Consider the following 27500-nt stretch of genomic DNA (forward strand, 5'->3'; position numbering starts at 1 on the left):
CCAAGCAACCAGTATTCTTAGTTTACTGGTTCGATTCCTGCTATGGGATTGCCACTTTTTCTGTAATAATTCACGCATTGAAAGGTCGACACAAGCCATGCATACAGTCAGTCTAGCTTGGATTTGCTCTTTGCAGCAAAAAATGCTGACCACAATAGATTTTGGACATTCATTCCATTCTTTTGCTCAATACTCCATTTGAATTCATATCACAAATCATTTTTACTTTTGACTTTTAACTATTTGGTTTCAAAGGATCCAAAACCCCCTTCCTTTATATCTGACGTTTTTTGGTACTGAGTAGATACAGTTCTGGCTGTCTAGTCAAGATGGAGACAAAATATCTAAAGCATAGTGCCCCGTGTGAGGATCGAACTCACGACCTTCAGATTACCTACCTACTACCTACTGCGCTAACGAGGCAAGCTTCTAGCAAGGATGTGCCAAACTTACTTACTCAAAGCAATTAAGTTCTTCTTTTTTCACATTGAGAACGTCTTGAGAGAACAACTCTTCCCATATGGTCTAGCGGTTAGGATTCCTGGTTTTCACCCAGGCGGCCCGGGTTTGACTCCCGGTATGGGAATGCTGCTTTTTCTGTACTATCTCTGAGATTCAAAGGCAGACACTGTTGTTTGCATAAAAAAGCATTCAGGTAAAATTTGCACTTTGCAGCCAAAATTGCAAAACGTTAGGGTCTTGGCACTTCATTTCTAACTCTAGCACAACACATTTATAGGTTTCATAGCTCAAACTATTCTCAACTATTTTTTTTTACTTCAAAATGTCGAGGAACTCAACAACTCGTATGGCCTGTCCTTTGGCCTCCAATTTCCATTCTAATTTTGTAGAATTTAACAACTGAATGGCAAAGTTCTCAAGCTCCCTAGTCAAAGAAAAGAGTGAACTGTACCCTATCTGAGGGAAAACCTCATAACCATCAGAATAAGCCACTAGCTCCTAACTACTGTTCAAATGAGTCAAGTTTAAACTGTTGAAAGGAAAAAAAATTTAATCAAAGCAACACTCTTTTTTTTTTTTTAACGCCTCTCATTTTTTCTGTGACCCTTTGGGTTATCCCATTTGAGCAAGCAACCAGTATTCTTAGTTTACTGGTTCGATTCCTGCTATGGGATTGCCACTTTTTCTGTAATAATTCACGCATTGAAAGGTCGACACAAGCCATGCATACAGTCAGTCTAGCTTGGATTTGCTCTTTGCAGCAAAAAATGCTGACCACAATAGATTTTGGACATTCATTCCATTCTTTTGCTCAATACTCCATTTGAATTCATATCACAAATCATTTTTACTTTTGACTTTTAACTATTTGGTTTCAAAGGATCCAAAACCCCCTTCCTTTATATCTGACGTTTTTTGGTACTGAGTAGATACAGTTCTGGCTGTCTAGTCAAGATGGAGACAAAATATCTAAAGCATAGTGCCCCGTGTGAGGATCGAACTCACGACCTTCAGATTATGAGACTGACGCGCTACTTACTGCGCTAACAAGGCAAGCTTCTAGCAAGGATGTGCCAAACTTACTTACTCAAAGCAATTAAGTTCTTCTTTTTTCACATTGAGAACGTCTTGAGAGAACAACTCTTCCCATATGGTCTAGCGGTTAGGATTCCTGGTTTTCACCCAGGCGGCCCGGGTTCGACTCCCGGTATGGGAATGCTGCTTTTTCTGTACTATCTCTGAAATTCAAAGGCAGACACTGTTGTTTGCATAAAAAAGCATTCAGGTAAAATTTGCACTTTGCAGCCAAATTTGCAAAACGTTAGGGTCTTGGCACTTCATTTCTAACTCTAGCACAACACATTTATAGGTTTCATAGCTCAAACTATTCTCAACTATTTTTTTTTACTTCAAAATGTCGAGGAACTCAACAACTCGTATGGCCTGTCCTTTGGCCTCCAATTTCCATTCTAATCTGTAGAATTTAACAACTGAATGGCAAAGTTCTCAAGCTCCCTAGTCAAAGAAAAGAGTGAACTGTACCCTATCTGAGGGAAAACCTCATAACCATCAGAATAAGCCACTAGCTCCTAACTACTGTTCAAATGAGTCAAGTTTAAACTGTTGAAAGGAAAAAAAAAATTTAATCAAAGCAACACTCTTTTTCTTTTTTTTTTTTTTTTATTATAACGCCTCTCATTTTTTCTGTGACCCTTTGGGTTATCCCATTTGACCAAGCAATCAGTATTCTTAGTTTACTGGTTCGATTCCTGCTATGGGATTGCCACTTTTTCTGTAATAATTCACGCATTGAAAGGTCGACACAAGCCATGCATACAGTCAGTCTAGCTTGGATTTGCTCTTTGCAGCAAAAAATGCTGACCACAATAGATTTTGGACATTCATTCCATTCTTTTGCTCAATACTCCATTTGAATTCATATCACAAATCATTTTTACTTTTGACTTTCAACTATTTGGTTTCAAAGGATCCAAAACCCCCTTCCTTTATATCTGACGTTTTTTGGTACTGAGTGGATACAGTTCTGGCTATCTAGTCAAGATGGAACAGTTCTGGCTATCTAGTCAAGATGGAGACAAAATATCTAAAGCATAGTGCCCCGTGTGAGGATCGAACTCACGACCTTCAGATTATGAGACTGACGCGCTACCTACTGCGCTAACGAGGCAAGCTTCTAGCAAGGATGTGCCAAACTTACTTACTCAAAGCAATTAAGTTCTTCTTTTTTCACATTGAGAACGTCTTGAGAGAACAACTCTTCCCATATGGTCTAGCGGTTAGGATTCCTGGTTTTCACCCAGGCGGCCCGTGTTCGACTCCCGGTATGGGAATGCTGCTTTTTCTGCACTATCTCTGACATTCAAAGGCAGACACTGTTGTTTGCATAAAAAAGCATTCAGGTAAAATTTGCACTTTGCAGCCAAAATTGCAAAACGTTAGGGTCTTGGCACTTCATTTCTAACTCTAGCACAACACATTTATAGGTTTCATAGCTCAAACTATTCTCAACTATTTTTTTTTACTTCAAAATGTCGAGGAACTCAACAACTCGTATGGCCTGTCCTTTGGCCTCCAATTTCCATTCTAATCTGTAGAATTTAACAACTGAATGGCAAAGTTCTCAAGCTCCCTAGTCAAAGAAAAGAGTGAACTGTACCCTATCTGAGGGAAAACCTCATAACCATCAGAATAAGCCACTAGCTCCTAACTACTGTTCAAATGAGTCAAGTTTAAACTGTTGAAAGGAAAAAAAAATTTAATCAAAGCAACACTCTTTTTTTTTTTTTTTTTTTTTTTTTTTTTTTTTTTTTTTTTAACGCCTCTCATTTTTTCTGTGACCCTTTGGGTTATCCCATTTGACCAAGCAACCAGTATTCTTAGTTTACTGGTTCGATTCCTGCTATGGGATTGCCACTTTTTCTGTAATAATTCACGCATTGAAAGGTCGAAAGGTCGACACAAGCCATGCATACAGTCAGTCCAGCTTGGATTTGCTCTTTGCAGCAAAAAATGCTGACCACAATAGATTTTGGACATTCATTCCATTCTTTTGCTCAATACTCCATTTGAATTCATATCACAAATCATTTTTACTTTTGACTTTTAACTATTTGGTTTCAAAGGATCCAAAACCCCCTTCCTTTATATCTGACGTTTTTTGGTACTGAGTGGATACAGTTCTGGCTGTCTAGTCAAGATGGAGACAAAATATCTAAAGCATAGTGCCCCGTGTGAGGATCGAACTCACGACCTTCAGATTATGAGACTGACGCGCTACCTACTGCGCTAACGAGGCAAGCTTCTAGCAAGGATGTGCCAAACTTACTTACTCAAAGCAATTAAGTTCTTCTTTTTTCACATTGAGAACATCTTGAGAGAACAACTCTTCCCATATGGTCTAGCGGTTAGGATTCCTGGTTTTCACCCAGGCAGCCCGGGTTCGACTCCCGGTATGGAAATGCTGCTTTTTCTGTACTATCTCTGACATTCAAAGGCAGACACTGTTGTTTGCATAAAAAAGCATTCAGGTAAAATTTGCACTTTGCAGCCAAAATTGCAAAACGTTAGGGTCTTGGCACTTCATTTCTAACTCTAGCACAACACATTTATAGGTTTCATAGCTCAAACTATTCTCAACTATCCTTTTTTACTTCTAAATGTAGAGGAACTCAACAACTCGTATGGCCTGTCCTTTGGCCTCCAATTTCCATTCTAATCTGTAGAATTTAACAACTGAATGGCAAAGTTCTCAAGCTCCCTAGTCAAAGAAAAGGAGTGAACTGTACCCTATCTGAGGGAAAACCTCATAACCATCAGAATAAGCCACTAGCTCCTAACTACTGTTCAAATGAGTCAAGTTTAAACTGTTGAAAGGAAAAAATTTTTTAATCAAAGCAACACTTTTTTTTTTTTTTTTTTTTTTTTTTTTTCTTTTAACGCCTCTCATTTTTTTTGTGACCCTTTGGGTTATCCAATTTGACCAAGCAACCAGTATTCTTAGTTTACTGGTTCGATTCCTGCTATGGGATTGCCACTTTTTCTGTAATAATTCACGCATTGAAAGGTCGAAAGGTCGACACAAGCCATGCATACAGTCAGTCCAGCTTGGATTTGCTCTTTGCAGCAAAAAATGCTGACCACAATAGATTTTGGACATTCATTCCATTCTTTTGCTCAATACTCCATTTGAATTCATATCACAAATCATTTTTACTTTTGACTTTTAACTATTTGGTTTCAAAGGATCCAAAACCCCCTTCCTTTATATCTGACGTTTTTTGGTACTGAGTGGATACAGTTCTGGCTGTCTAGTCAAGATGGAGACAAAATATCTAAAGCATAGTGCCCCGTGTGAGGATCGAACTCACGACCTTCAGATTATGAGACTGACGCGCTACCTACTGCGCTAACGAGGCAAGCTTCTAGCAAGGATGTGCCAAACTTACTTACTCAAAGCAATTAAGTTCTTCTTTTTTCACATTGAGAACATCTTGAGAGAACAACTCTTCCCATATGGTCTAGCGGTTAGGATTCCTGGTTTTCACCCAGGCAGCCCGGGTTCGACTCCCGGTATGGAAATGCTGCTTTTTCTGTACTATCTCTGACATTCAAAGGCAGACACTGTTGTTTGCATAAAAAAGCATTCAGGTAAAATTTGCACTTTGCAGCCAAAATTGCAAAACGTTAGGGTCTTGGCACTTCATTTCTAACTCTAGCACAACACATTTATAGGTTTCATAGCTCAAACTATTCTCAACTATCCTTTTTTACTTCTAAATGTAGAGGAACTCAACAACTCGTATGGCCTGTCCTTTGGCCTCCAATTTCCATTCTAATCTGTAGAATTTAACAACTGAATGGCAAAGTTCTCAAGCTCCCTAGTCAAAGAAAAGGAGTGAACTGTACCCTATCTGAGGGAAAACCTCATAACCATCAGAATAAGCCACTAGCTCCTAACTACTGTTCAAATGAGTCAAGTTTAAACTGTTGAAAGGAAAAAATTTTTTAATCAAAGCAACACTTTTTTTTTTTTTTTTTTTTTTTTTTTTTCTTTTAACGCCTCTCATTTTTTTTGTGACCCTTTGGGTTATCCAATTTGACCAAGCAACCAGTATTCTTAGTTTACTGGTTCGATTCCTGCTATGGGATTGCCACTTTTTCTGTAATAATTCACGCATTGAAAGGTCGAAAGGTCGACACAAGCCATGCATACAGTCAGTCCAGCTTGGATTTGCTCTTTGCAGCAAAAAATGCTGACCACAATAGATTTTGGACATTCATTCCATTCTTTTGCTCAATACTCCATTTGAATTCATATCACAAATCATTTTTACTTTTGACTTTTAACTATTTGGTTTCAAAGGATCCAAAACCCCCTTCCTTTATATCTGACGTTTTTTGGTACTGAGTGGATACAGTTTTGGCTATCTAGTCAAGATGGAGACAAAATATCTAAAGCATAGTGCCCCGTGTGAGGATCGAACTCACGACCTTCAGATTATGAGACTGACGCGCTACCTACTGCGCTAACGAGGCAAGCTTCTAGCAAGGATGTGCCAAACTTACTTACTCAAAGCAATTAAGTTCTTCTTTTTTCACATTGAGAACGTCTTGAGAGAACAACTCTTCCCATATGGTCTAGCGGTTAGGATTCCTGGTTTTCACCCAGGCGGCCCGGGTTCGACTCCCGGTATGGGAATGCTGCTTTTTCTGTACTATCTCTGACATTCAAAGGCAGACACTGTTGTTTGCATAAAAAAGCATTCAGGTAAAATTTGCACTTTGCAGCCAAAATTGCAAAACGTTAGGGTCTTGGCACTTCATTTCTAACTCTAGCACAACACATTTATAGGTTTCATAGCTCAAACTATTCTCAACTATCCTTTTTTACTTCAAAATGTCGAGGAACTCAACAACTCGTATGGCCTGTCCTTTGGCCTCCAATTTCCATTCTAATCTGTAGAATTTAACAACTGAATGGCAAAGTTCTCAAGCTCCCTAGTCAAAGAAAAGGAGTGAACTGTACCCTATCTGAGGGAAAACCTCATAACCATCAGAATAAGCCACTAGCTCCTAACTACTGTTCAAATGAGTCAAGTTTAAACTGTTGAAAGGAAAAAAATTTTTAATCAAAGCAACACTTTTTTTTTTTTTTTTTTTTTTTTTCTTTTAACGCCTCTCATTTTTTTTGTGACCCTTTGGGTTATCCAATTTGACCAAGCAACCAGTATTCTTAGTTTACTGGTTCGATTCCTGCTATGGGATTGCCACTTTTTCTGTAATAATTCACGCATTGAAAGGTCGAAAGGTCGACACAAGCCATGCATACAGTCAGTCCAGCTTGGATTTGCTCTTTGCAGCAAAAAATGCTGACCACAATAGATTTTGGACATTCATTCCATTCTTTTGCTCAATACTCCATTTGAATTCATATCACAAATCATTTTTACTTTTGACTTTTAACTATTTGGTTTCAAAGGATCCAAAACCCCCTTCCTTTATATCTGACGTTTTTTGGTACTGAGTGGATACAGTTCTGGCTATCTAGTCAAGATGGAGACAAAATATCTAAAGCATAGTGCCCCGTGTGAGGATCGAACTCACGACCTTCAGATTATGAGACTGACGCGCTACCTACTGCGCTAACGAGGCAAGCTTCTAGCAAGGATGTGCCAAACTTACTTACTCAAAGCAATTAAGTTCTTCTTTTTTCACATTGAGAACGTCTTGAGAGAACAACTCTTCCCATATGGTCTAGCGGTTAGGATTCCTGGTTTTCACCCAGGAGGCCCGGGTTCGACTCCTGGTATAGGAATGCTGCTTTTTCTGTACTATCTCTGACATTCAAAGGCAGACACTGTTGTTTGCATAAAAAAGCATTCAGGTAAAATTTGCACTTTGTAGCCAAAATTGCAAAACGTTAGGGTCTTGGCACTTCATTTCTAACTCTAGCACAACACATTTATAGGTTTCATAGCTCAAACTATTCTCAACTATCCTTTTTTACTTCTAAATGTAGAGGAACTCAACAACTCGTATGGCCTGTCCTTTGGCCTCCAATTTCCATTCTAATCTGTAGAATTTAACAACTGAATGGCAAAGTTCTCAAGCTCCCTAGTCAAAGAAAAGGAGTGAACTGTACCCTATCTGAGGGAAAACCTCATAACCATCAGAATAAGCCACTAGCTCCTAACTACTGTTCAAATGAGTCAAGTTTAAACTGTTGAAAGGAAAAAATTTTTTAATCAAAGCAACACTTTTTTTTTTTTTTTTTTTTTTTTTTTTTCTTTTAACGCCTCTCATTTTTTTTGTGACCCTTTGGGTTATCCAATTTGACCAAGCAACCAGTATTCTTAGTTTACTGGTTCGATTCCTGCTATGGGATTGCCACTTTTTCTGTAATAATTCACGCATTGAAAGGTCGAAAGGTCGACACAAGCCATGCATACAGTCAGTCCAGCTTGGATTTGCTCTTTGCAGCAAAAAATGCTGACCACAATAGATTTTGGACATTCATTCCATTCTTTTGCTCAATACTCCATTTGAATTCATATCACAAATCATTTTTACTTTTGACTTTTAACTATTTGGTTTCAAAGGATCCAAAACCCCCTTCCTTTATATCTGACGTTTTTTGGTACTGAGTGGATACAGTTCTGGCTGTCTAGTCAAGATGGAGACAAAATATCTAAAGCATAGTGCCCCGTGTGAGGATCGAACTCACGACCTTCAGATTATGAGACTGACGCGCTACCTACTGCGCTAACGAGGCAAGCTTCTAGCAAGGATGTGCCAAACTTACTTACTCAAAGCAATTAAGTTCTTCTTTTTTCACATTGAGAACATCTTGAGAGAACAACTCTTCCCATATGGTCTAGCGGTTAGGATTCCTGGTTTTCACCCAGGCAGCCCGGGTTCGACTCCCGGTATGGAAATGCTGCTTTTTCTGTACTATCTCTGACATTCAAAGGCAGACACTGTTGTTTGCATAAAAAAGCATTCAGGTAAAATTTGCACTTTGCAGCCAAAATTGCAAAACGTTAGGGTCTTGGCACTTCATTTCTAACTCTAGCACAACACATTTATAGGTTTCATAGCTCAAACTATTCTCAACTATCCTTTTTTACTTCTAAATGTAGAGGAACTCAACAACTCGTATGGCCTGTCCTTTGGCCTCCAATTTCCATTCTAATCTGTAGAATTTAACAACTGAATGGCAAAGTTCTCAAGCTCCCTAGTCAAAGAAAAGGAGTGAACTGTACCCTATCTGAGGGAAAACCTCATAACCATCAGAATAAGCCACTAGCTCCTAACTACTGTTCAAATGAGTCAAGTTTAAACTGTTGAAAGGAAAAAATTTTTTAATCAAAGCAACACTTTTTTTTTTTTTTTTTTTTTTTTTTTTTTCTTTTAACGCCTCTCATTTTTTTTGTGACCCTTTGGGTTATCCAATTTGACCAAGCAACCAGTATTCTTAGTTTACTGGTTCGATTCCTGCTATGGGATTGCCACTTTTTCTGTAATAATTCACGCATTGAAAGGTCGAAAGGTCGACACAAGCCATGCATACAGTCAGTCCAGCTTGGATTTGCTCTTTGCAGCAAAAAATGCTGACCACAATAGATTTTGGACATTCATTCCATTCTTTTGCTCAATACTCCATTTGAATTCATATCACAAATCATTTTTACTTTTGACTTTTAACTATTTGGTTTCAAAGGATCCAAAACCCCCTTCCTTTATATCTGACGTTTTTTGGTACTGAGTGGATACAGTTTTGGCTATCTAGTCAAGATGGAGACAAAATATCTAAAGCATAGTGCCCCGTGTGAGGATCGAACTCACGACCTTCAGATTATGAGACTGACGCGCTACCTACTGCGCTAACGAGGCAAGCTTCTAGCAAGGATGTGCCAAACTTACTTACTCAAAGCAATTAAGTTCTTCTTTTTTCACATTGAGAACGTCTTGAGAGAACAACTCTTCCCATATGGTCTAGCGGTTAGGATTCCTGGTTTTCACCCAGGCGGCCCGGGTTCGACTCCCGGTATGGGAATGCTGCTTTTTCTGTACTATCTCTGACATTCAAAGGCAGACACTGTTGTTTGCATAAAAAAGCATTCAGGTAAAATTTGCACTTTGCAGCCAAAATTGCAAAACGTTAGGGTCTTGGCACTTCATTTCTAACTCTAGCACAACACATTTATAGGTTTCATAGCTCAAACTATTCTCAACTATCCTTTTTTACTTCAAAATGTCGAGGAACTCAACAACTCGTATGGCCTGTCCTTTGGCCTCCAATTTCCATTCTAATCTGTAGAATTTAACAACTGAATGGCAAAGTTCTCAAGCTCCCTAGTCAAAGAAAAGGAGTGAACTGTACCCTATCTGAGGGAAAACCTCATAACCATCAGAATAAGCCACTAGCTCCTAACTACTGTTCAAATGAGTCAAGTTTAAACTGTTGAAAGGAAAAAAATTTTTAATCAAAGCAACACTTTTTTTTTTTTTTTTTTTTTTTTTCTTTTAACGCCTCTCATTTTTTTTGTGACCCTTTGGGTTATCCAATTTGACCAAGCAACCAGTATTCTTAGTTTACTGGTTCGATTCCTGCTATGGGATTGCCACTTTTTCTGTAATAATTCACGCATTGAAAGGTCGAAAGGTCGACACAAGCCATGCATACAGTCAGTCCAGCTTGGATTTGCTCTTTGCAGCAAAAAATGCTGACCACAATAGATTTTGGACATTCATTCCATTCTTTTGCTCAATACTCCATTTGAATTCATATCACAAATCATTTTTACTTTTGACTTTTAACTATTTGGTTTCAAAGGATCCAAAACCCCCTTCCTTTATATCTGACGTTTTTTGGTACTGAGTGGATACAGTTCTGGCTATCTAGTCAAGATGGAGACAAAATATCTAAAGCATAGTGCCCCGTGTGAGGATCGAACTCACGACCTTCAGATTATGAGACTGACGCGCTACCTACTGCGCTAACGAGGCAAGCTTCTAGCAAGGATGTGCCAAACTTACTTACTCAAAGCAATTAAGTTCTTCTTTTTTCACATTGAGAACGTCTTGAGAGAACAACTCTTCCCATATGGTCTAGCGGTTAGGATTCCTGGTTTTCACCCAGGAGGCCCGGGTTCGACTCCTGGTATAGGAATGCTGCTTTTTCTGTACTATCTCTGACATTCAAAGGCAGACACTGTTGTTTGCATAAAAAAGCATTCAGGTAAAATTTGCACTTTGTAGCCAAAATTGCAAAACGTTAGGGTCTTGGCACTTCATTTCTAACTCTAGCACAACACATTTATAGGTTTCATAGCTCAAACTATTCTCAACTATCCTTTTTTACTTCAAAATGTCGAGGAACTCAACAACTCGTATGGCCTGTCCTTTGGCCTCCAATTTCCACTCTAATCTGTAGAATTTAACAACTGAATGGCAAAGTTCTCAAGCTCCCTAGTCAAAGAAAAGGAGTGAACTGTACCCTATCTGAGGGAAAACCTCATAACCATCAGAATAAGCCACTAGCTCCTAACTACTGTTCAAATGAGTCAAGTTTAAACTGTTGAAAGGAAAAAAATTTTTAATCAAAGCAACACTTTTTTTTTTTTTTTTTTTTTTTTTCTTTTAACGCCTCTCATTTTTTTTGTGACCCTTTGGGTTATCCAATTTGACCAAGCAACCAGTATTCTTAGTTTACTGGTTCGATTCCTGCTATGGGATTGCCACTTTTTCTGTAATAATTCACGCATTGAAAGGTCGAAAGGTCGACACAAGCCATGCATACAGTCAGACCAGCTTGGATTTGCTCTTTGCAGCAAAAAATGCTGACCACAATAGATTTTGGACATTCATTCCATTCTTTTGCTCAATACTCCATTTGAATTCATATCACAAATCATTTTTACTTTTGACTTTTAACTATTTGGTTTCAAAGGATCCAAAACCCCCTTCCTTTATATCTGACGTTTTTTGGTACTGAGTGGATACAGTTCTGGCTATCTAGTCAAGATGGAGACAAAATATCTAACGCATAGTGCCCCGTGTGAGGATCGAACTCACGACCTTCAGATTATGAGACTGACGCGCTACCTACTGCGCTAACGAGGCAAGCTTCTAGCAAGGATGTGCCAAACTTACTTACTCAAAGCAATTAAGTTCTTCTTTTTTCACATTGAGAACGTCTTGAGAGAACAACTCTTCCCATATGGTCTAGCGGTTAGGATTCCTGGTTTTCACCCAGGCGGCCCGGGTTCGACTCCCGGTATGGGAATGCTGCTTTTTCTGTACTATCTCTGACATTCAAAGGCAGACACTGTTGTTTGCATAAAAAAGCATTCAGGTAAAATTTGCACTTTGCAGCCAAAATTGCAAAACGTTAGGTTCTTGGCACTTCATTTCTAACTCTAGCACAACACATTTATAGGTTTCATAGCTCAAACTATTCTCAACTATCCTTTTTTACTTCAAAATGTCGAGGAACTCAACAACTCGTATGGCCTGTCCTTTGGCCTCCAATTTCCATTCTAATCTGTAGAATTTAACAACTGAATGGCAAAGTTCTCAAGCTCCCTAGTCAAAGAAAAGGAGTGAACTGTACCCTATCTGAGGGAAAACCTCAGAACCATCAGAATAAGCCACTAGCTCCTAACTACTGTTCAAATGAGTCAAGTTTAAACTGTTGAAAGGAAAAAAAAATTTAATCAAAGCAACACTCTTTTTTTTTTACGCCTCTCATTTTTTCTGTGACCCTTTGGGTTATGGCCTGTCCTTTGGCCTCCAATTTCCATTCTAATCTGTAGAATTTAACAACTGAATGGCAAAGTTCTCAAGCTCCCTAGTCAAAGAAAAGGAGTGAACTGTACCCTATCTGAGGGAAAACCTCAGAACCATCAGAATAAGCCACTAGCTCCTAACTACTGTTCAAATGAGTCAAGTTTAAACTGTTGAAAGGAAAAAAAATTTTAATCAAAGCAACACTCTTTTTTTTTTTTTTTTTTTTTTTTCTTTTAACGCCTCTCATTCTTTCTGTGACCCTTTGGGTTATCCAATTTGACCAAGCAACCAGTATTCTTAGTTTACTGGTTCGATTCCTGCTATGGGATTGCCACTTTTTCTGTAATAATTCACGCATTGAAAGGTCGAAAGGTCGACACAAGCCATGCATACAGTCAGTCCAGCTTGGATTTGCTCTTTGCAGCAAAAAATGCTGACCACAATAGATTTTGGACATTCATTCCATTCTTTTGCTCAATACTCCATTTGAATTCATATCACAAATCATTTTTACTTTTGACTTTTAACTATTTGGTTTCAAAGGATCCAAAACCCCCTTCCTTTATATCTGACGTTTTTTGGTACTGAGTGGATACAGTTCTGGCTGTCTAGTCAAGATGGAGACAAAATATCTAAAGCGTAGTGCCCCGTGTGAGGATCGAACTCACGACCTTCAGATTATGAGACTGACGCGCTACCTACTGCGCTAACGAGGCAAGCTTCTAGCAAGGATGTGCCAAACTTACTTACTCAAAGCAATTAAGTTCTTCTTTTTTCACATTGAGAACGTCTTGAGAGAACAACTCTTCCCATATGGCCTAGCGGTTAGGATTCCTGGTTTTCACCCAGGCAGCCCGGGTTCGACTCCCGGTATGGGAATGCTGCTTTTTCTGTGCTATCTCTGACATTCAAAGGCAGACACTGTTGTTTGCATAAAAAAGCATTCAGGTAAAATTTGAACTTTGCAGCCAAAATTGCAAAACGTTAGGGTCTTGGCACTTCATTTCTAACTCTAGCACAACACATTTATAGGTTTCATAGCTCAAACTATTCTCAACTATCCTTTTTTACTTCAAAATGTCGAGGAACTCAACAACTCGTATGGCCTGTCCTTTGGCCTCCAATTTCCATTCTAATCTGGAGAATTTAACAACTGAATGGCAAAGTTCTCAAGCTCCCTAGTCAAAGAAAAGGAGTGAACTGTACCCTATCTGAGGGAAAACCTCATAACCATCAGAATAAGCCACTAGCTCCTAACTACTGTTCAAATGAGTCAAGTTTAAACTGTTGAAAGGAAAAATTTTTTTAATCAAAGCAACACTTTTTTTTTTTTTTTTCTTTTAACGCCTCTCATTTTTTTTGTGACCCTTTGGGTTATCCAATTTGACCAAGCAACCAGTATTCTTAGTTTACTGGTTCGATTCCTGCTATGGGATTGCCACTTTTTCTGTAATAATTCACGCATTGAAAGGTCGAAAGGTCGACACAAGCCATGCATACAGTCAGTCCAGCTTGGATTTGCTCTTTGCAGCAAAAAATGCTGACCACAATAGATTTTGGACATTCATTCCATTCTTTTGCTCAATACTCCATTTGAATTCATATCACAAATCATTTTTACTTTTGACTTTTAACTATTTGGTTTCAAAGGATCCAAAACCCCCTTCCTTTATATCTGACGTTTTTTGGTACTGAGTGGATACAGTTCTGGCTATCTAGTCAAGATGGAGACAAAATATCTAAAGCATAGTGCCCCGTGTGAGGATCGAACTCACGACCTTCAGATTATGAGACTGACGCGCTACCTACTGCGCTAACGAGGCAAGCTTCTAGCAAGGATGTGCCAAACTTACTTACTCAAAGCAATTAAGTTCTTCTTTTTTCACATTGAGAACGTCTTGAGAGAACAACTCTTCCCATATAGTCTAGCGGTTAGGATTCCTGGTTTTCACCCAGGCGGCCCGGGTTCGACTCCCGGTATGGGAATGCTGCTTTTTCTGTACTATCTCTGACATTCAAAGGCAGACACTGTTGTTTGCATAAAAAAGCATTCAGGTAAAATTTGCACTTTGCAGCCAAAATTGCAAAACGTTAGGTTCTTGGCACTTCATTTCTAACTCTAGCACAACACATTTATAGGTTTCATAGCTCAAACTATTCTCAACTATCCTTTTTTACTTCAAAATGTCGAGGAACTCAACAACTCGTATGGCCTGTCCTTTGGCCTCCAATTTCCATTCTAATCTGTAGAATTTAACAACTGAATGGCAAAGTTCTCAAGCTCCCTAGTCAAAGAAAAGGAGTGAACTGTACCCTATCTGAGGGAAAACCTCAGAACCATCAGAATAAGCCACTAGCTCCTAACTACTGTTCAAATGAGTCAAGTTTAAACTGTTGAAAGGAAAAAAAATTTTAATCAAAGCAACACTCTTTTTTTTTTCTTTTTTTTTTTTTTTTTTTTTACGCCTCTCAATTTTTCTGTGACCCTTTGGGTTATCCCATTTGACCAAGCAACCAGTATTCTTAGTTTACTGGTTCGATTCCTGCTATGGGATTGCCACTTTTTCTGTAATAATTCACGCATTGAAAGGTCGAAAGGTCGACACAAGCCATGCATACAGTCAGTCCAGCTTGGATTTGCTCTTTGCAGCAAAAAATGCTGACCACAATAGATTTTGGACATTCATTCCATTCTTTTGCTCAATACTCCATTTGAATTCATATCACAAATCATTTTTACTTTTGACTTTTAACTATTTGGTTTCAAAGGATCCAAAACCCCCTTCCTTTATATCTGACGTTTTTTGGTACTGAGTGGATTCAGTTCTGGCTGTCTAGTCAAGATGGAGACAAAATATCTAAAGCATAGTGCCCCGTGTGAGGATCGAACTCACGACCTTCAGATTATGAGACTGACGCGCTACCTACTGCGCTAACGAGGCAAGCTTCTAGCAAGGATGTGCCAAACTTACTTACTCAAAGCAATTAAGTTCTTCTTTTTTCACATTGAGAACGTCTTGAGAGAACAACTCTTCCCATATGGCCTAGCGGTTAGGATTCCTGGTTTTCACCCAGGCAGCCCGGGTTCGACTCCCGGTATGGGAATGCTGCTTTTTCTGTGCTATCTCTGACATTCAAAGGCAGACACTGTTGTTTGCATAAAAAAGCATTCAGGTAAAATTTGCACTTTGCAGCCAAAATTGCAAAACGTTAGGGTCTTGGCACTTCATTTCTAACTCTAGCACAACACATTTATAGGTTTCATAGCTCAAACTATTCTCAACTATCCTTTTTTACTTCAAAATGTCGAGGAACTCAACAACTCGTATGGCCTGTCCTTTGGCCTCCAATTTCCATTCTAATCTGTAGAATTTAACAATTGAATGGCAAAGTTCTCAAGCTCCCTAGTCAAAGAAAAGGAGTGAACTGTACCCTATCTAAGGGAAAACCTCATAACCATCAGAATAAGCCACTAGCTCCTAACTACTGTTCAAATGAGTCAAGTTTAAACTGTTGAAAGGAAAAAATTTTTTAATCAAAGCAACACTTTTTTTTTTTTTTTTTTTTTTTCTTTTAACGCCTCTCATTTTTTTTGTGACCCTTTGGGTTATCCAATTTGACCAAGCAACCAGTATTCTTAGTTTACTGGTTCGATTCCTGCTATGGGATTGCCACTTTTTCTGTAATAATTCACGCATTGAAAGGTCGACACAAGCCATGCATACAGTCAGTCCAGCTTGGATTTGCTCTTTGCAGCAAAAAATGCTGACCACAATAGATTTTGGACATTCATTCCATTCTTTTGCTCAATACTCCATTTGAATTCATATCACAAATCATTTTTACTTTTGACTTTTAACTATTTGGTTTCAAAGGATCCAAAACCCCCTTCCTTTATATCTGACGTTTTTTGGTACTGAGTGGATACAGTTCTGGCTATAGAGTCAAGATGGAGACAAAATATCTAACGCATAGTGCCCCGTGTGAGGATCGAACTCACGACCTTCAGATTATGAGACTGACGCGCTACCTACTGCGCTAACGAGGCAAGCTTCTAGCAAGGATGTGCCAAACTTACTTACTCAAAGCAATTAAGTTCTTCTTTTTTCACATTGAGAACGTCTTGAGAGAACAACTCTTCCCATATGGTCTAGCGGTTAGGATTCCTGGTTTTCACCCAGGCGGCCCGGGTTCGACTCCCGGTATGGGAATGCTGCTTTTTCTGTACTATCTCTGACATTCAAAGGCAGACACTGTTGTTTGCATAAAAAAGCATTCAGGTAAAATTTGCACTTTGCAGCCAAAATTGCAAAACGTTAGGTTCTTGGCACTTCATTTCTAACTCTAGCACAACACATTTATAGGTTTCATAGCTCAAACTATTCTCAACTATCCTTTTTTACTTCAAAATGTCGAGGAACTCAACAACTCGTATGGCCTGTCCTTTGGCCTCCAATTTCCATTCTAATCTGTAGAATTTAACAACTGAATGGCAAAGTTCTCAAGCTCCCTAGTCAAAGAAAAGGAGTGAACTGTACCCTATCTGAGGGAAAACCTCAGAACCATCAGAATAAGCCACTAGCTCCTAACTACTGTTCAAATGAGTCAAGTTTAAACTGTTGAAAGGAAAAAAAATTTTAATCAAAGCAACACTCTTTTTTTTTTACGCCTCTCATTTTTTCTGTGACCCTTTGGGTTATGGCCTGTCCTTTGGCCTCCAATTTCCATTCTAATCTGTAGAATTTAACAACTGAATGGCAAAGTTCTCAAGCTCCCTAGTCAAAGAAAAGGAGTGAACTGTACCCTATCTGAGGGAAAACCTCAGAACCATCAGAATAAGCCACTAGCTCCTAACTACTGTTCAAATGAGTCAAGTTTAAACTGTTGAAAGGAAAAAAATTTTTAATCAAAGCAACACTCTTTTTTTTTTTTTTTTTTTTTTTTCTTTTAACGCCTCTCATTTTTTCTGTGACCCTTTGGGTTATCCAATTTGACCAAGCAACCAGTATTCTTAGTTTACTGGTTCGATTCCTGCTATGGGATTGCCACTTTTTCTGTAATAATTCACGCATTGAAAGGTCGAAAGGTCGACACAAGCCATGCATACAGTCAGTCCAGCTTGGATTTGCTCTTTGCAGCAAAAAATGCTGACCACAATAGATTTTGGACATTCATTCCATTCTTTTGCTCAATACTCCATTTGAATTCATATCACAAATCATTTTTACTTTTGACTTTTAACTATTTGGTTTCAAAGGATCCAAAACCCCCTTCCTTTATATCTGACGTTTTTTGGTACTGAGTGGATACAGTTCTGGCTGTCTAGTCAAGATGGAGACAAAATATCTAAAGCGTAGTGCCCCGTGTGAGGATCGAACTCACGACCTTCAGATTATGAGACTGACGCGCTACCTACTGCGCTAACGAGGCAAGCTTCTAGCAAGGATGTGCCAAACTTACTTACTCAAAGCAATTAAGTTCTTCTTTTTTCACATTGAGAACGTCTTGAGAGAACAACTCTTCCCATATGGCCTAGCGGTTAGGATTCCTGGTTTTCACCCAGGCAGCCCGGGTTCGACTCCCGGTATAGGAATGCTGCTTTTTCTGTGCTATCTCTGACATTCAAAGGCAGACACTGTTGTTTGCATAAAAAAGCATTCAGGTAAAATTTGCACTTTGCAGCCAAAATTGCAAAACGTTAGGTTCTTGGCACTTCATTTCTAACTCTAGCACAACACATTTATAGGTTTCATAGCTCAAACTATTCTCAACTATCCTTTTTTACTTCAAAATGTCGAGGAACTCAACAACTCGTATGGCCTGTCCTTTGGCCTCCAATTTCCATTCTAATCTGTAGAATTTAACAACTGAATGGCAAAGTTCTCAAGCTCCCTAGTCAAAGAAAAGGAGTGAACTGTACCCTATCTGAGGGAAAACCTCAGAACCATCAGAATAAGCCACTAGCTCCTAACTACTGTTCAAATGAGTCAAGTTTAAACTGTTGAAAGGAAAAAAATTTTAATCAAAGCAACACTCTTTTTTTTTTACGCCTCTCATTTTTTCTGTGACCCTTTGGGTTATGGCCTGTCCTTTGGCCTCCAATTTCCATTCTAATCTGTAGAATTTAACAACTGAATGGCAAAGTTCTCAAGCTCCCTAGTCAAAGAAAAGGAGTGAACTGTACCCTATCTGAGGGAAAACCTCAGAACCATCAGAATAAGCCACTAGCTCCTAACTACTGTTCAAATGAGTCAAGTTTAAACTGTTGAAAGGAAAAAAAATTTTAATCAAAGCAACACTCTTTTTTTTTTTTTTTTTTTTTCTTTTAACGCCTCTCATTCTTTCTGTGACCCTTTGGGTTATCCAATTTGACCAAGCAACCAGTATTCTTAGTTTACTGGTTCGATTCCTGCTATGGGATTGCCACTTTTTCTGTAATAATTCACGCATTGAAAGGTCGAAAGGTCGACACAAGCCATGCATACAGTCAGTCCAGCTTGGATTTGCTCTTTGCAGCAAAAAATGCTGACCACAATAGATTTTGGACATTCATTCCATTCTTTTGCTCAATACTCCATTTGAATTCATATCACAAATCATTTTTACTTTTGACTTTTAACTATTTGGTTTCAAAGGATCCAAAACCCCCTTCCTTTATATCTGACGTTTTTTGGTACTGAGTGGATACAGTTCTGGCTGTCTAGTCAAGATGGAGACAAAATATCTAAAGCGTAGTGCCCCGTGTGAGGATCGAACTCACGACCTTCAGATTATGAGACTGACGCGCTACCTACTGCGCTAACGAGGCAAGCTTCTAGCAAGGATGTGCCAAACTTACTTACTCAAAGCAATTAAGTTCTTCTTTTTTCACATTGAGAACGTCTTGAGAGAACAACTCTTCCCATATGGCCTAGCGGTTAGGATTCCTGGTTTTCACCCAGGCAGCCCGGGTTCGACTCCCGGTATGGGAATGCTGCTTTTTCTGTGCTATCTCTGACATTCAAAGGCAGACACTGTTGTTTGCATAAAAAAGCATTCAGGTAAAATTTGAACTTTGCAGCCAAAATTGCAAAACGTTAGGGTCTTGGCACTTCATTTCTAACTCTAGCACAACACATTTATAGGTTTCATAGCTCAAACTATTCTCAACTATCCTTTTTTACTTCAAAATGTCGAGGAACTCAACAACTCGTATGGCCTGTCCTTTGGCCTCCAATTTCCATTCTAATCTGGAGAATTTAACAACTGAATGGCAAAGTTCTCAAGCTCCCTAGTCAAAGAAAAGGAGTGAACTGTACCCTATCTGAGGGAAAACCTCATAACCATCAGAATAAGCCACTAGCTCCTAACTACTGTTCAAATGAGTCAAGTTTAAACTGTTGAAAGGAAAAATTTTTTTAATCAAAGCAACACTTTTTTTTTTTTTTTTCTTTTAACGCCTCTCATTTTTTTTGTGACCCTTTGGGTTATCCAATTTGACCAAGCAACCAGTATTCTTAGTTTACTGGTTCGATTCCTGCTATGGGATTGCCACTTTTTCTGTAATAATTCATGCATTGAAAGGTCGAAAGGTCGACACAAGCCATGCATACAGTCAGTCCAGCTTGGATTTGCTCTTTGCAGCAAAAAATGCTGACCACAATAGATTTTGGACATTCATTCCATTCTTTTGCTCAATACTCCATTTGAATTCATATCACAAATCATTTTTACTTTTGACTTTTAACTATTTGGTTTCAAAGGATCCAAAACCCCCTTCCTTTATATCTGACGTTTTTTGGTACTGAGTGGATACAGTTCTGGCTATCTAGTCAAGATGGAGACAAAATATCTAAAGCATAGTGCCCCGTGTGAGGATCGAACTCACGACCTTCAGATTATGAGACTGACGCGCTACCTACTGCGCTAACGAGGCAAGCTTCTAGCAAGGATGTGCCAAACTTACTTACTCAAAGCAATTAAGTTCTTCTTTTTTCACATTGAGAACGTCTTGAGAGAACAACTCTTCCCATATAGTCTAGCGGTTAGGATTCCTGGTTTTCACCCAGGCGGCCCGGGTTCGACTCCCGGTATGGGAATGCTGCTTTTTCTGTACTATCTCTGACATTCAAAGGCAGACACTGTTGTTTGCATAAAAAAGCATTCAGGTAAAATTTGCACTTTGCAGCCAAAATTGCAAAACGTTAGGTTCTTGGCACTTCATTTCTAACTCTAGCACAACACATTTATAGGTTTCATAGCTCAAACTATTCTCAACTATCCTTTTTTACTTCAAAATGTCGAGGAACTCAACAACTCGTATGGCCTGTCCTTTGGCCTCCAATTTCCATTCTAATCTGTAGAATTTAACAACTGAATGGCAAAGTTCTCAAGCTCCCTAGTCAAAGAAAAGGAGTGAACTGTACCCTATCTGAGGGAAAACCTCAGAACCATCAGAATAAGCCACTAGCTCCTAACTACTGTTCAAATGAGTCAAGTTTAAACTGTTGAAAGGAAAAAAAATTTTAATCAAAGCAACACTCTTTTTTTTTTCTTTTTTTTTTTTTTTTTTTTTTTTCTTTTAACGCCTCTCATTTTTTCTGTGACCCTTTGGGTTATCCAATTTGACCAAGCAACCAGTATTCTTAGTTTACTGGTTCGATTCCTGCTATGGGATTGCCACTTTTTCTGTAATAATTCACGCATTGAAAGGTCGAAAGGTCGACACAAGCCATGCATACAGTCAGTCCAGCTTGGATTTGCTCTTTGCAGCAAAAACTGCTGACCACAATAGATTTTGGACATTCATTCCATTCTTTTGCTCAATACTCCATTTGAATTCATATCACAAATCATTTTTACTTTTGACTTTTAACTATTTGGTTTCAAAGGATCCAAAACCCCCTTCCTTTATATCTGACGTTTTTTGGTACTGAGTGGATACAGTTCTGGCTGTCTAGTCAAGATGGAGACAAAATATCTAAAGCGTAGTGCCCCGTGTGAGGATCGAACTCACGACCTTCAGATTATGAGACTGACGCGCTACCTACTGCGCTAACGAGGCAAGCTTCTAGCAAGGATGTGCCAAACTTACTTACTCAAAGCAATTAAGTTCTTCTTTTTTCACATTGAGAACGTCTTGAGAGAACAACTCTTCCCATATGGCCTAGCGGTTAGGATTCCTGGTTTTCACCCAGGCAGCCCGGGTTCGACTCCCGGTATAGGAATGCTGCTTTTTCTGTGCTATCTCTGACATTCAAAGGCAGACACTGTTGTTTGCATAAAAAAGCATTCAGGTAAAATTTGCACTTTGCAGCCAAAATTGCAAAACGTTAGGTTCTTGGCACTTCATTTCTAACTCTAGCACAACACATTTATAGGTTTCATAGCTCAAACTATTCTCAACTATCCTTTTTTACTTCAAAATGTCGAGGAACTCAACAACTCGTATGGCCTGTCCTTTGGCCTCCAATTTCCATTCTAATCTGTAGAATTTAACAACTGAATGGCAAAGTTCTCAAGCTCCCTAGTCAAAGAAAAGGAGTGAACTGTACCCTATCTGAGGGAAAACCTCAGAACCATCAGAATAAGCCACTAGCTCCTAACTACTGTTCAAATGAGTCAAGTTTAAACTGTTGAAAGGAAAAAAATTTTAATCAAAGCAACACTCTTTTTTTTTTACGCCTCTCATTTTTTCTGTGACCCTTTGGGTTATGGCCTGTCCTTTGGCCTCCAATTTCCATTCTAATCTGTAGAATTTAACAACTGAATGGCAAAGTTCTCAAGCTCCCTAGTCAAAGAAAAGGAGTGAACTGTACCCTATCTGAGGGAAAACCTCAGAACCATCAGAATAAGCCACTAGCTCCTAACTACTGTTCAAATGAGTCAAGTTTAAACTGTTGAAAGGAAAAAAAATTTTAATCAAAGCAACACTCTTTTTTTTTTTTTTTTTTTTTCTTTTAACGCCTCTCATTCTTTCTGTGACCCTTTGGGTTATCCAATTTGACCAAGCAACCAGTATTCTTAGTTTACTGGTTCGATTCCTGCTATGGGATTGCCACTTTTTCTGTAATAATTCACGCATTGAAAGGTCGAAAGGTCGACACAAGCCATGCATACAGTCAGTCCAGCTTGGATTTGCTCTTTGCAGCAAAAAATGCTGACCACAATAGATTTTGGACATTCATTCCATTCTTTTGCTCAATACTCCATTTGAATTCATATCACAAATCATTTTTACTTTTGACTTTTAACTATTTGGTTTCAAAGGATCCAAAACCCCCTTCCTTTATATCTGACGTTTTTTGGTACTGAGTGGATACAGTTCTGGCTGTCTAGTCAAGATGGAGACAAAATATCTAAAGCGTAGTGCCCCGTGTGAGGATCGAACTCACGACCTTCAGATTATGAGACTGACGCGCTACCTACTGCGCTAACGAGGCAAGCTTCTAGCAAGGATGTGCCAAACTTACTTACTCAAAGCAATTAAGTTCTTCTTTTTTCACATTGAGAACGTCTTGAGAGAACAACTCTTCCCATATGGCCTAGCGGTTAGGATTCCTGGTTTTCACCCAGGCAGCCCGGGTTCGACTCCCGGTATGGGAATGCTGCTTTTTCTGTGCTATCTCTGACATTCAAAGGCAGACACTGTTGTTTGCATAAAAAAGCATTCAGGTAAAATTTGAACTTTGCAGCCAAAATTGCAAAACGTTAGGGTCTTGGCACTTCATTTCTAACTCTAGCACAACACATTTATAGGTTTCATAGCTCAAACTATTCTCAACTATCCTTTTTTACTTCAAAATGTCGAGGAACTCAACAACTCGTATGGCCTGTCCTTTGGCCTCCAATTTCCATTCTAATCTGGAGAATTTAACAACTGAATGGCAAAGTTCTCAAGCTCCCTAGTCAAAGAAAAGGAGTGAACTGTACCCTATCTGAGGGAAAACCTCATAACCATCAGAATAAGCCACTAGCTCCTAACTACTGTTCAAATGAGTCAAGTTTAAACTGTTGAAAGGAAAAATTTTTTTAATCAAAGCAACACTTTTTTTTTTTTTTTTCTTTTAACGCCTCTCATTTTTTTTGTGACCCTTTGGGTTATCCAATTTGACCAAGCAACCAGTATTCTTAGTTTACTGGTTCGATTCCTGCTATGGGATTGCCACTTTTTCTGTAATAATTCATGCATTGAAAGGTCGAAAGGTCGACACAAGCCATGCATACAGTCAGTCCAGCTTGGATTTGCTCTTTGCAGCAAAAAATGCTGACCACAATAGATTTTGGACATTCATTCCATTCTTTTGCTCAATACTCCATTTGAATTCATATCACAAATCATTTTTACTTTTGACTTTTAACTATTTGGTTTCAAAGGATCCAAAACCCCCTTCCTTTATATCTGACGTTTTTTGGTACTGAGTGGATACAGTTCTGGCTATCTAGTCAAGATGGAGACAAAATATCTAAAGCATAGTGCCCCGTGTGAGGATCGAACTCACGACCTTCAGATTATGAGACTGACGCGCTACCTACTGCGCTAACGAGGCAAGCTTCTAGCAAGGATGTGCCAAACTTACTTACTCAAAGCAATTAAGTTCTTCTTTTTTCACATTGAGAACGTCTTGAGAGAACAACTCTTCCCATATAGTCTAGCGGTTAGGATTCCTGGTTTTCACCCAGGCGGCCCGGGTTCGACTCCCGGTATGGGAATGCTGCTTTTTCTGTACTATCTCTGACATTCAAAGGCAGACACTGTTGTTTGCATAAAAAAGCATTCAGGTAAAATTTGCACTTTGCAGCCAAAATTGCAAAACGTTAGGTTCTTGGCACTTCATTTCTAACTCTAGCACAACACATTTATAGGTTTCATAGCTCAAACTATTCTCAACTATCCTTTTTTACTTCAAAATGTCGAGGAACTCAACAACTCGTATGGCCTGTCCTTTGGCCTCCAATTTCCATTCTAATCTGTAGAATTTAACAACTGAATGGCAAAGTTCTCAAGCTCCCTAGTCAAAGAAAAGGAGTGAACTGTACCCTATCTGAGGGAAAACCTCAGAACCATCAGAATAAGCCACTAGCTCCTAACTACTGTTCAAATGAGTCAAGTTTAAACTGTTGAAAGGAAAAAAAATTTTAATCAAAGCAACACTCTTTTTTTTTTCTTTTTTTTTTTTTTTTTTTTTACGCCTCTCAATTTTTCTGTGACCCTTTGGGTTATCCCATTTGACCAAGCAACCAGTATTCTTAGTTTACTGGTTCGATTCCTGCTATGGGATTGCCACTTTTTCTGTAATAATTCACGCATTGAAAGGTCGAAAGGTCGACACAAGCCATGCATACAGTCAGTCCAGCTTGGATTTGCTCTTTGCAGCAAAAAATGCTGACCACAATAGATTTTGGACATTCATTCCATTCTTTTGCTCAATACTCCATTTGAATTCATATCACAAATCATTTTTACTTTTGACTTTTAACTATTTGGTTTCAAAGGATCCAAAACCCCCTTCCTTTATATCTGACGTTTTTTGGTACTGAGTGGATTCAGTTCTGGCTGTCTAGTCAAGATGGAGACAAAATATCTAAAGCGTAGTGCCCCGTGTGAGGATCGAACTCACGACCTTCAGATTATGAGACTGACGCGCTACCTACTGCGCTAACGAGGTAAGCTTCTAGCAAGGATGTGCCAAACTTACTTACTCAAAGCAATTAAGTTCTTCTTTTTTCACATTGAGAACGTCTTGAGAGAACAACTCTTCCCATATGGCCTAGCGGTTAGGATTCCTGGTTTTCACCCAGGCAGCCCGGGTTCGACTCCCGGTATGGGAATGCTGCTTTTTCTGTGCTATCTCTGACATTCAAAGGCAGACACTGTTGTTTGCATAAAAAAGCATTCAGGTAAAATTTGCACTTTGCAGCCAAAATTGCAAAACGTTAGGGTCTTGGCACTTCATTTCTAACTCTAGCACAACACATTTATAGGTTTCATAGCTCAAACTATTCTCAACTATCCTTTTTTACTTCAAAATGTCGAGGAACTCAACAACTCGTATGGCCTGTCCTTTGGCCTCCAATTTCCATTCTAATCTGTAGAATTTAACAATTGAATGGCAAAGTTCTCAAGCTCCCTAGTCAAAGAAAAGGAGTGAACTGTACCCTATCTAAGGGAAAACCTCATAACCATCAGAATAAGCCACTAGCTCCTAACTACTGTTCAAATGAGTCAAGTTTAAACTGTTGAAAGGAAAAAATTTTTTAATCAAAGCAACACTTTTTTTTTTTTTTTTTTTTTTCTTTTAACGCCTCTCATTTTTTTTGTGACCCTTTGGGTTATCCAATTTGACCAAGCAACCAGTATTCTTAGTTTACTGGTTCGATTCCTGCTATGGGATTGCCACTTTTTCTGTAATAATTCACGCATTGAAAGGTCGACACAAGCCATGCATACAGTCAGTCCAGCTTGGATTTGCTCTTTGCAGCAAAAAATGCTGACCACAATAGATTTTGGACATTCATTCCATTCTTTTGCTCAATACTCCATTTGAATTCATATCACAAATCATTTTTACTTTTGACTTTTAACTATTTGGTTTCAAAGGATCCAAAACCCCCTTCCTTTATATCTGACGTTTTTTGGTACTGAGTGGATACAGTTCTGGCTATAGAGTCAAGATGGAGACAAAATATCTAACGCATAGTGCCCCGTGTGAGGATCGAACTCACGACCTTCAGATTATGAGACTGACGCGCTACCTACTGCGCTAACGAGGCAAGCTTCTAGCAAGGATGTGCCAAACTTACTTACTCAAAGCAATTAAGTTCTTCTTTTTTCACATTGAGAACGTCTTGAGAGAACAACTCTTCCCATATGGTCTAGCGGTTAGGATTCCTGGTTTTCACCCAGGCGGCCCGGGTTCGACTCCCGGTATGGGAATGCTGCTTTTTCTGTACTATCTCTGACATTCAAAGGCAGACACTGTTGTTTGCATAAAAAAGCATTCAGGTAAAATTTGCACTTTGCAGCCAAAATTGCAAAACGTTAGGTTCTTGGCACTTCATTTCTAACTCTAGCACAACACATTTATAGGTTTCATAGCATTCTCAACTATCCTTTTTTACTTCAAAATGTCGAGGAACTCAACAACTCGTATGGCCTGTCCTTTGGCCTCCAATTTCCATTCTAATCTGTAGAATTTAACAACTGAATGGCAAAGTTCTCAAGCTCCCTAGTCAAAGAAAAGGAGTGAACTGTACCCTATCTGAGGGAAAACCTCAGAACCATCAGAATAAGCCACTAGCTCCTAACTACTGTTCAAATGAGTCAAGTTTAAACTGTTGAAAGGAAAAAAATTTTTAATCAAAGCAACACTCTTTTTTTTTACGCCTCTCATTTTTTCTGTGACCCTTTGGGTTATGGCCTGTCCTTTGGCCTCCAATTTCCATTCTAATCTGTAGAATTTAACAACTGAATGGCAAAGTTCTCAAGCTCCCTAGTCAAAGAAAAGGAGTGAACTGTACCCTATCTGAGGGAAAACCTCAGAACCATCAGAATAAGCCACTAGCTCCTAACTACTGTTCAAATGAGTCAAGTTTAAACTGTTGAAAGGAAAAAAAATTTTAATCAAAGCAACACTCTTTTTTTTTTTTTTTTTTTTTTTCTTTTAACGCCTCTCATTTTTTCTGTGACCCTTTGGGTTATCCAATTTGACCAAGCAACCAGTATTCTTAGTTTACTGGTTCGATTCCTGCTATGGGATTGCCACTTTTTCTGTAATAATTCACGCATTGAAAGGTCGAAAGGTCGACACAAGCCATGCATACAGTCAGTCCAGCTTGGATTTGCTCTTTGCAGCAAAAAATGCTGACCACAATAGATTTTGGACATTCATTCCATTCTTTTGCTCAATACTCCATTTGAATTCATATCACAAATCATTTTTACTTTTGACTTTTAACTATTTGGTTTCAAAGGATCCAAAACCCCCTTCCTTTATATCTGACGTTTTTTGGTACTGAGTGGATACAGTTCTGGCTGTCTAGTCAAGATGGAGACAAAATATCTAAAGCGTAGTGCCCCGTGTGAGGATCGAACTCACGACCTTCAGATTATGAGACTGACGCGCTACCTACTGCGCTAACGAGGCAAGCTTCTAGCAAGGATGTGCCAAACTTACTTACTCAAAGCAATTAAGTTCTTCTTTTTTCACATTGAGAACGTCTTGAGAGAACAACTCTTCCCATATGGC

The 27500-nt window shown here is 38.9% G+C and overlaps 6 non-coding genes across 6 annotated transcripts; all 6 read left to right on the top strand.

The window, feature by feature from the left end:
* The first annotated feature begins 1606 nt into the window (after nt 1-1606).
* Nucleotides 1607-1678, top strand: TRNAE-UUC (transfer RNA glutamic acid (anticodon UUC)). The gene has a single exon. It is a non-coding gene; the product is annotated as a tRNA-Glu (tRNA).
* Nucleotides 1679-6109: 4431 nt separating this feature from the next.
* Nucleotides 6110-6181, top strand: TRNAE-UUC (transfer RNA glutamic acid (anticodon UUC)). Its single transcript has one exon. It is a non-coding gene; the product is annotated as a tRNA-Glu (tRNA).
* Nucleotides 6182-9466: 3285 nt separating this feature from the next.
* Nucleotides 9467-9538, top strand: TRNAE-UUC (transfer RNA glutamic acid (anticodon UUC)). The gene has a single exon. It is a non-coding gene; the product is annotated as a tRNA-Glu (tRNA).
* A 2160-nt stretch (nt 9539-11698) lies between these two features.
* On the top strand, nt 11699-11770 carry TRNAE-UUC (transfer RNA glutamic acid (anticodon UUC)). Its single transcript has one exon. It is a non-coding gene; the product is annotated as a tRNA-Glu (tRNA).
* A 4642-nt stretch (nt 11771-16412) lies between these two features.
* On the top strand, nt 16413-16484 carry TRNAE-UUC (transfer RNA glutamic acid (anticodon UUC)). The gene has a single exon. It is a non-coding gene; the product is annotated as a tRNA-Glu (tRNA).
* Nucleotides 16485-26116: 9632 nt separating this feature from the next.
* Nucleotides 26117-26188, top strand: TRNAE-UUC (transfer RNA glutamic acid (anticodon UUC)). The gene has a single exon. It is a non-coding gene; the product is annotated as a tRNA-Glu (tRNA).
* Nucleotides 26189-27500: the final 1312 nt, after the last annotated feature.

This window comes from Anomaloglossus baeobatrachus, chromosome 4 (assembly GCF_048569485.1).
Source record: "Anomaloglossus baeobatrachus isolate aAnoBae1 chromosome 4, aAnoBae1.hap1, whole genome shotgun sequence".
In the NCBI taxonomy this organism is placed as follows: Eukaryota; Metazoa; Chordata; class Amphibia; order Anura; family Aromobatidae; genus Anomaloglossus; species Anomaloglossus baeobatrachus.